General features: G+C 36.5%; 1 protein-coding gene across 1 annotated transcript in view; it reads right to left on the reverse strand.

The window, feature by feature from the left end:
- LOC131693505 (uncharacterized) overlaps positions 1–2138 on the reverse strand; it is a 258655-nt gene extending 256517 nt beyond the window's left edge. Inside the window, exon 1 of the mRNA XM_058981372.1 lies at positions 1268–2138. The gene's annotated coding sequence lies outside the window, so the exon portion shown is untranslated. The remainder of the gene's footprint in view (positions 1–1267) is intronic.
- Between the last annotated feature and the right edge of the window lie 8218 nt (positions 2139–10356).

Below are 10356 nucleotides of genomic sequence, written 5' to 3' on the forward strand. Positions count from 1 at the left end.
GTTTATTCAGCAGCTGCGTTTAGCTTCGTACTTGCGAATGACCACGTCGGTGTCCTCGTCGCCACCAGGGTGTGGAATTGAAGTTGTGCTCACGCGGTTGCTTTGCTGTGCGACGATTACGTTTGCGCTTCGGAGCATTTTTTTGGATCCATTTCTCTTCTCTTTTTCGATCACGTTTTTTCGATTATCTACTTCAACAACACCATTAATTATTGTATTGTTAACTCACGCGAAATATCTGACGCGCTTTCATTGATGACAAGTACTTTCCTTTCACACGAGCACGTAATGTTTCAAACGGAGCCTTGAATTGTTTAAAGTCTGATCGAATATTGACGTCATCTGGAACAGATGCTATTGCGTTCTTTATGTATTCTTCACAATGTACAGATAAGATTATCAGGTTACTTTAGAAAATCTCGAAAAAAATGCCAAAACATAGTTGTCCCTTGCATAAGGCTCAATGAAAATGTAAATCTTCAACAGCATTTTTCTCGGCTTGCTGTTTTTCAATATGGGACTCTAATGCTTTTATATGCAGTATAGTGCCCCCAAAAGGCTGACCCATAGTGCATCTTTCATATTGATGTCCGTATTATTTTAGAAAACAAAAATATTTAAAAACCAATCATGTTCAGTATCAATTTTTACGTAAAAAACTCACTTGATATTTTTTACATTGATTAAATGTACTGTAGTGAGGACAAAAGACCTTTTAGCAAAAGAACACGCGAAAACATAAACGACGTCGTATCTAATAAAGCTGATCCATGGTAACAACCGAAATGACAGTCGTTAACGATGTTCTCTACCGTGTATCTAATTCACGCAACACGTGCGACCTATGCCATAATATAGTAGTAGCCCTATACCCATTGTACCTCTATACCTATTTGAACCCATTCTACTCTACTAAAAGTGTCGTCGGTTGCTTTCTAGGCCATTATTTGCCATATTTATTCATTTACAACAAGCAACAGGAAGCGATGCCAATTCTACACTTCCTGACATGGTGCATTTGAGAAAATTCGTTCTTTAAACTGACTGATTAAAGATCAGAAACAGACGTTCCAACATCTGGACTGGCACGCAACTGTTTTCAATGCTCGTGAACACAAGCCATAAACCATCAGCATGTGCATAATTGGCTCAAAAAATTTGCCAGCTTCCCGCGTTATTTTTTGCCCTTTAACCGTGCTGCTGCTCTTTCAGATAATCGTTTGGCTTCCACAAATAAAAAATGAAACGATGGTAAAAAAGTACTTACGCGATTCAAACCATATGTCGTGAGTATCCTTTGTGTAGTTATAACGGTTTTCTGTGTAGTTCAATATTTTTTAATAAGAACACAATCAACTTTTGCCTCACTATTTCGACGCTTATTTATTATTTTTTTTTTACAGATTGCGCTCATCAAACGAAAAACACTTCCCTTGTCTTGTCGACCTGTTGCACTCGTTTCCTGGTAATGTTATTCTTTACACAGGCGCCCTTGTTTCATGTGCCGAATATTGGAATTAAATCGACTCGAAAATACACTCTCTTCTATTTCGCATATATGCTAATCCAACCGATAAAGGTGATCCAATTTTGGTGCAATTTAATCCAACTCTGCCTAGTACAGCCACTCCGAGAGCACTTGCTTGGTGTTCAATTGATTGAACTTTATTAAAATAATAATCAAATTTACGAGAAAAAGAAACTAGAACGCAGCATAAATCTGCCACCGGTTCGACCAATTACCCATCAACTCGATCGCGCGGTCTGTTATCTAGATGCTCTTCTTCTCATTCCCTCGGGAAAATTATCGCCAGATCACACACGCATTCTTCGAGCGTTATCCGCCCCACAAACGAATTTTGGCTCACGCTTTTCTGTTTTCGGGCGCGAAAACTTAGACACAGAGACTTTTCTGTTATAAATAAAATCTCACACAGCAGCACACTAATTAGCGAATCCACTCAAGATCCTCGCGAATCGTCCGCACACCGCCAGTACCCGAACACCGCACACGCAAATGGGCAGTAAAAACAGACAGTGGGCGCTTGGTGGTTTTAATCCAAGCCTTCGTTGACCTGGTAACGAAACGTAACACGTCCGCTCGACTCGGAAGTTACCGACCGACTACCGCTGCTGGCTCGGTCGGATCGGACTGAACAAGTGCTGCTCTCGGTTGCGCATCTTCCGCGATTCTCGCGTTGATCTTGCGCACCACCGTCCACCAGTCATGCAGCCGCGCACCGGTCGGTACGTAGGTAATGACAATTGGCAACGACTTTTTGATCAGCGACAGTGTGGAGCTGCAGAGCGGGATGAGAAAGTTCGAAAATGCATTGGCGCAAACCGTTGACTGCGTGTGGGGTTGCATTCGATGGAGCACGCCAGAGAGCCAGTTCGAACCATTATCGGCGTAAACAGAGAGTTTGGTCGAGTGAGTGATGAGCGGAAGCTTGGTTTTCGAACATACTGCGCGCACGCTCCGTAACTGGTAGTGGGATGTGGAGGCGCGATCTCGTAAATGGCGAGAAGTAATCGTGTTGACATCGATGTGATTTTAATTTGAACCGACGACGGTTTGTAGCAAAACTGCCGGCAGGTTGTGTGCAGGGGTAACTGTAGTTTTTTCATGATTTAAAAAAAATGCAATAAAAAACTGGTCTCTGAAACATAATGACAAAGATTATTTTTCGATATGAAAATGTATAGAGGTCGTTTCGCACGAAGTGACCGAAAAAAGTTATTACTGGCTAAAATTTAGAATAGGACGTAAGTAACATTGATAGCGGTAAGCTTGAAGCTAGTTGGTACCGCCGCACGGTACTATCTTTGATTTTAGGCCTGAGTTTAGTCCGGTCTAAGACGTTAGTACCTGTCATCGCAGAAATGGCTGCATCCTGAAGCCAAATGAAAACAGTGTAAAGGGGCGCCATATTCCTCTGGCATACATCTCAATAATTTGAATCAACTTTTCGACCTTTATGTGCAATATTATGGCCCATGTTGCACACAAACCATATTAGGGCAAGTAAGCAAGTTTTATCCCGTACGAAAAACAGGTATAATCGAGTTTAAAATGTCATTTTTGATATTCTTTATCGTCCTATCCATAAGGTGCTGCACGCTCATTTGAAAATGCCATGTCGAAGGTTAGCAGAAGTCGAATCATTTTGAAACAAACCGTAGAACGAAATTTTATAATTGAATGCAGAGCTGCATTAAAAAAAATGTTTTCGTTTGTTAGTCTACTTATGGCTATCAAAATGAGTGAAGCTGTTTAATTTACCCTCAATTTTTTAGTTAGTTTAACTAGAGAAAAAGAAAAGAATATAAAATCACAATGTGTACACTTATCTAGTTATATCTTCTCACAAAGAACACAATACGCAAGTGGAAGTTTTCTTACATTTTTACTGCTCTCGAAAGAATCCAAACTATAATTAAATAAAAGATTATAAATAATGCCATGCGATACAACCTAAGTAACACTATGACGGCAAACAATCTGCTACAAATATTCTCATTTTGATCGTTATTTAAATTATATTGAAGCTTGCTTGTTTCACTATTTATAATTTTCCATCAGATCTTGGACGATTAGCATTTCCACTGTAGCACAAATTGTCGTTTAATTCTTAGTGATAGAACAGAAATGCATAGGGTTTGAAAGAAGTTGTGAAAGTTGAGACTGGATAGATGACTTGGAAAAATGACACAAAAAGTTGAATGTGGAAGAATCGCCTAAATCGTGTCGGAACTTAAGGGGGTTGTGTAAAGTATTATCGCAGAAAATTGGATTCCTTATTTTTTTCGATGCAAAGATTGTCTATTCAGTCAGGTGCCACGTCGAAAACTGGTTTGGCGGTGTGCACCATAACTCAAAATCTGATGGACCAATCGTTGATACATTTGCATAGTTGTTTTTAAAATCACTCCACAAGTGACTAATGGAGCTTTTATTTCATGGTCGATTTTCGAACTTTTCGTAGCACTTTGAAGCCAAAGTCGGATTATTGCTAAAAAACGATGAAAATGCTATTGAAAAAAATAATAATATCAAGCATTTTGCAAAAAGCTTTTGTAGTTATCTGGGCAATGATGTGAAGAAGAACAACTGTGTAAAATTCAGTACGATTGGTCCAGGAAATTTTGAGTTACGGTTTACACCGCATTTTGTCGAGGTGCCTCCAGAAGATTCACTGTCTGCATCAAGTGTCAGGTTCAATTTGTTAAGTTATATCTGTCAATTGATTATCAGACAGATTGCAGACTATAGGAAGTAATTAATTGTAATTTATTATTTTGTAACCGGGATTTGAAGCTTTCTCAATTTTCGCACGATGTCGCAAAATTTCGTTGAAATGAACGTTTTAGCAATCCAAGATGTTCAAAGCTCAGCAATTTGGATTTAACCCATTCACCTAAAATCACCTTTTGAAGTTGTCAAATTCTCAGCTCAATTACTGAACTTTTGGTATTTCAGGATTAGTTAGGTAATCGTGCTGATAATTTGAATTACTTCATTTTCAGCAAAGTATGTCTGCCAAATTCTATATGCATGGTTAGTGGAATAGTTGGGTAGGATGGTATAATAAGCCCCACCAGGCTAAAATGTCAAATGTCTTTTCCAATGACCACATAATTATCTGAAGCAAATAAATAATTGTTTTTGACTTTTTCATGTGCTACAGAACAGCAACTAATACAAACGTTTCCAATAAAGGTAAGCTTCCATTATTGTTCAGTAAGCATTTGATTTAATTTGAAATAGTCAGACTTAGCTGAACTGTCTGACTACTAAATATAATGTTAGAGAAGCTCTTTCAATCCTTGGAGAGACTAGCGACTAACAATACAACTCTATAACATTCACGATAGTATGCACCATTTTTGACAAAATAGCGAAATAACGTTTTATACCACTTTCCCACTACAGAGTAATGTTATAATAATTAGTAACATGAAAAATGTTATCGAGATAGCGTTAAAACACGTTTTTACTTGTTGTGTGAACGTAGTATTAGCCACTTGAATCTTAAATAATTTTAATGAATTAAATAATTTTTATGTATTTAATGTATAAATACATCAGACTATTAAATGGCATAAACAGTGAATTTTCTATTAACCTCATTCTACGGTTTTTAACATTGCCGTGTATTGCCGATCAGAACGCAGTAATGCAAATGGCAGCATCATGTTACCGGAAAAAGACAAAAATATGACATGCTCCTCTTGCGCATACTTCGTTATTTTCAATCCTCTCTTCGGCTTTCTTCTGGATCAATGTGGCTCTCCTTGCTCGCAATAAAGATGGCAATAAATAAGCCAGTTTTAACTGGTAGGAAAGACAATCACCGTCGAACTATATTTACCTGTACTTTTGATTTCTCTGTTCTTTCCTTCTCTCTACACGCTTGATTCCAATTGCTCATCGAAGAGTTACAGGAGAGCATTTGGACATATCGAATCGATTATCGCATATTCAGATCTAAGTTGTTTTTGCGAATTAGAATCAAAACTGCAATAAGAATTGTTTTGATTATTTTCTTTTACATATCGCTGTGAAAATAAGTGGGATCAGTTTATTCCTTAATATAAATCAATAACATGTTATCACGAATTATTGCCCATATATCTGTCGTATCTCACATCAAAGAAAGTGAATAACTAAAAAAATAGTTTTTTTTTTCATTGGATAGATCCAAATAAATGACAATCGGATGTAGATCGTAAAATGCACTATTTTATAAATTTTCTTATTTTCATTCTTTGAATCAGAATGTTAACCGCTTACAAAGTAACTCCATAAATACCCTAAGCAAAGATTGAATAAAAGATTTTAAATATGCGTATTTTACCTATATGAATAAACTCACATGAAACATCCAAATAAAAATATTTTAAAATTGATTGCGAACGCAACGGCGATCAATATATTTGTTCGTAAAAATATATTACTAGGATGCTCAAAACTTTCATTTCTGTTTATTTATAAAATCGTAGAAATTTTGTTAGCAAATAAAATCGATCCAATCTGCATTGATGCATAACACTTGTGATCATTCTGTCAAAGTTTAATTTTTTGTTTGTCCTTTGTTTACATTTTATTTAAGCTTCGCTGAAAAAAACGAGTACAATTTTAATTCGCAGAGTGTGATCTAACCTTTATTTATAATTGATATTTATTCCAAACTTGTGAAAATTAGCTTGAAACGAATATAAATAAAGTACGGTTTTTTGTTTTAGTGTTTCGGATTCTCCTCGTCAGTAACTAGCACCAACCGGGTGTCTAGTTAGACGATGTATCTAAGCTAGTACCCAAATTAGCACTAGTTAGACACTAAAATCCAAAAAGTCACACGTCTTGTGTGAACACTAAACAACTGGCTTATACCGAGTGATGTCTCGATAGTAAGCACAGAAGTTCTGTTTGCCGACGAAGAATATGAACCGAAACTGTCTTGTGGTTTGAAGACCCAAACGCCTGAAATTATGCAAATCCCCAAAGGGAAAATTTTGGACGATGCCAAATTTTTTTGTGCATAAGGGCACATACCTTACATAAAGTACTATCGAGACATCACTCGGTATAAGCCAGCTGTTTAGTGTTCACACAAGACGTGTGACTTTTTGGATTTTAGTGTCTAACTAGTGCTAATTTGGGTACTAGCTTAGATACATCGTCTAACTAGACACCCAGTTGGTGCTAGTTACTGACGAGGAGAATCCGAAACACTAAAACAAAAAACCGTACTTTATGTAAGGTATGTGCCCTTATGCACAAAAAAATTTGGCATCGTCCAAAATTTTCCCTTTGGGGATTTGCAGCATATAAATATTCTCCCCTCGTGTCGACAGGTATCGTGTTCAATTAAAATGATATTCACTGTTCATTTTGAATTCAAATTGAAATATTTCAACCAATTTTTCAATCAATGTTTAAAATAACTATCATAGCACCAGTTAGAAACGATGGTTCAACCACTTCAAACTTATTTTCTTCTGTGCATTAAATATTATGTCACTACAAAATGCTGTACATCATCGGCCAACTATAAACTATCCACCAAGTTAAAGTTCTAAGTTCAGAAACATATCAGTTACATGTTGACAAAATTGTTCTCGCACGCTATGGAACGAGATATATGACGAAGAAAAGCTATTTTACTGCAAGAAAATATCGGAATGAAAAACAATTCTCCATGTTGTCTAATTTACTCATTTTCTTTAACATGAATTTGTTGTTTTTAACATTGTTGTGTATCGCAGATCAGAACGCAGCCATATAAATAACAGCACAAGCTTACCAAATAGTTTAGGCCGGTTTAAAAGTTAGTCCAGTTTAAAAATAGTTAGTACGCGTTTGAGCTTACGGCTATGAGAGCGTCCCTTTGTTTACTTTCTCTTTCGATTATTACGACGTCATTATAACATTTTGCACTAATTTTACAGTACATATCGAAAGCCTATTGTTTTTACTAGATATTAAGCAAAGAGTTGAGTGCTAAATGCTGAAACGACCGAGTAATAAACAGAAGAGAAAGACCCCAAAAAGAATCTCTCATTGTTACTTACGTCCTATTCTATATTTCCTCCAGATTTGGTCTTCACGGATTCGAACGTATTCAGAGGGGCTTATTTAGACAGGAACAATCCCAACTTTTTTGTTCAAAGCTCCGAAATTAGTTGGTCTTGAAACAATCCGTGAAATACTTTTTGAAGGAAATTGTTCAAGAAATTTAGAAAAAATACGTTTTATCGACATCGTCACCAACAAAGCAACTTCCCCATTAAAAGCAAAAAAAATAATTCAATGAACTGCAATACTTTTGAGAATTCTAATGTCAGCGTTCTAAAGGATTCTACCCGGAAGTCGCTACTTTGCATTTTCAGATAACGTCAGACTTCGATTCCCATCATGATTCCGAAAATACCGTAACCGGAAGTCGTCATTCTGGAATTTCAAACTGCGTTAAGAGTTTGATTTTCATCCTATTGTTGTCAATTCATTCCTAAAATACTGATTTATACGATTTTAGACGACCTAAAATACGATTTTGGAAATAAAGTCCAGATGTCGAACAACCTTCGAGATTAAAGCTGAGCAATTTAGATTGAAGGTTAGCGTAACATCTAACTAGACATAAAGTCGCTGACATGATCAACTTTGTAAAGTTAATATTTCCTTGAAAAGAGTTTTAACCGAATCTGTTCACTATAAGGGGGGGGGAGTAGGTGAAAAAAACAATTTTTTTATAACTTTGCGTGAAGCGAATTGATCAAAACTTTTGTACATTATTACATATCATTTCAATAACATGCTGTAATTTTTCTATGCAAAAATATCGACAAACGACTCAGTGACGAAGCTTTTTGTACAACGTCTCTGTAAAAACATGATTTGCGTTGTTAACTGCCATTCCAAAACTACTTAATCGATTTCTTTCAAACTTTGCATACACATTCTATGCGAAAATATCTAACCCCTACATTGAGTTTTTGAGATAAATTTTTCTACTATTTTAAAATAAAAATTACTATTTTTCACGAAAAATTCCGCCTTTTTATGAGTAAACACCCTCTTAACTGAAAAATCATATCAAAAACTCAACGTAGGAGTTAGGTATTTTTAACATAAAATGTGTATTCCAAGTTTAAAAAATCGGTTAAATAGTTTTTGAATGGCAGGTAACACCGCAAATCATGTCTTTTTCAGAGACGTTGTACAAAAAGCTTCGTCACCGAGTCGTTTGTCGATATTTTTGCATGGAAAGTTTGTGGTACAGATGATATGTGGCACAATCATTAACCGTTATGTGTCCGACGCGGTACCCGGGTACCTTTTTAGGTTTCAAATAATGAAATTCGCATGTTTTATCCATAGCTGGAAATTGAAACTTTGTGACATCTTAGAACTTTACTAAGTTAAGCTTTTGGGTTAATAATATTGTTAATATAGTAAGAGGAGGAGTGAGGAGGGGCTCCGGAATTTTTTTACTACGTAACAGGCCGATGTGGGTACCCACAAAACTGAAATTCCAATAACTAAGGTAATTTCCAACCGATTTTGATACTTTTTGGTGTTTTGGATTTAAAAACTCATACACTTTTAGACTTGGTAAAAATAAATCGAGCTACATCATTCGGTTTCCGGGAATCCCGATTTCCGGAAGCATGTTCTAGTGCTGCGATACTATTTGCGAATTTCAATGGAATACTAGAAATATGGTATCAAAATCTTTGGAATTGCATCAGTAGGTTATATCTCGTGGTTTTGGAACCATTTGGTGATTTGACCCCGGAACGGACATTCCAGAGCAGGTTCCTGCGGGGTCGTGAGTGGCCATTCCATACCCATTCCTTTTTTCAAACTGACAATGGGTTCCCGTAACAACAAATAACTGACTTCCGAGAAAATTTGAAGAGTTTTGATACTCATATTGCTAGGACATTATTAAAATTTACCAATCATAAATATCCTAGTACTGGAACATTACTCAGGAAGATCCGGATTACCAAGAACCAGATCCATTCATCCGGTTCAATTTTACAAAATCAAAAAGTGTACAAGTTTTTGAATCCAAAATATCTAAAAGTGTCCAAATCGGTTAAAGGAAACCATAGTTATGAGGATTTCAATTTGTGGGTACCCGGGTACCCTCGTTGGCCTGTTGAAGGTGTTTTTTTGTTGGACACATAACAGTTAATACGGCCAGGCTAACTGTGCAGCGTACAAAGTGAAGATGATTCGAAATTATAATTATTCATTTAATGAAGAAGCAATTAAATTATTCATTTAATGAAGAATTTAATCAACGAACTATTTCAAACCTTGAATAAGGAAGAAACGTGGACAACCGTACCGACCGTTTCAATTTGATAGGGATTTGATATATCGTTGGGAGTGACTTCGCTAAGAGGGTTAATGCAACTCGTTTGGCCCTAGGATCCTGGTATGTGATTGGACAGAAGTATTTAGCCATGTCCTGGCTATTGAGCCTAGGTTATAGCGCCTCGCTCGCTCTACATCTTGTTCTGGCTCGCTCTCTGCAAAGAAACGTAAAACACAATGTCTAACGCCTTTAGTGATATGAAGAAGAAATTTTTATTTTTCAATCGAAAGCTTACCAGAAAAATGTAAATCTCTTTTGGAACGAGCTAGATATTGATTTAAGTTAGAAATCGTGAAAATATCGGTAATTCTGGCCACCACAAGAGTATACAAATGAAACTAAAACTTTGTTATATTTATACCAGACATACGTGTGAGTCCCGATTCCAAGCAACCGTTTCCGTACGCGTTATCGATGTTTGCACGTCAACCACTGATTGTGGTAAGTAACGAGATGTACTAGA

This window comes from Topomyia yanbarensis, chromosome 3 (genome assembly GCF_030247195.1).
Source record: "Topomyia yanbarensis strain Yona2022 chromosome 3, ASM3024719v1, whole genome shotgun sequence".
NCBI classification, from domain to species: Eukaryota; Metazoa; Arthropoda; class Insecta; order Diptera; family Culicidae; genus Topomyia; species Topomyia yanbarensis.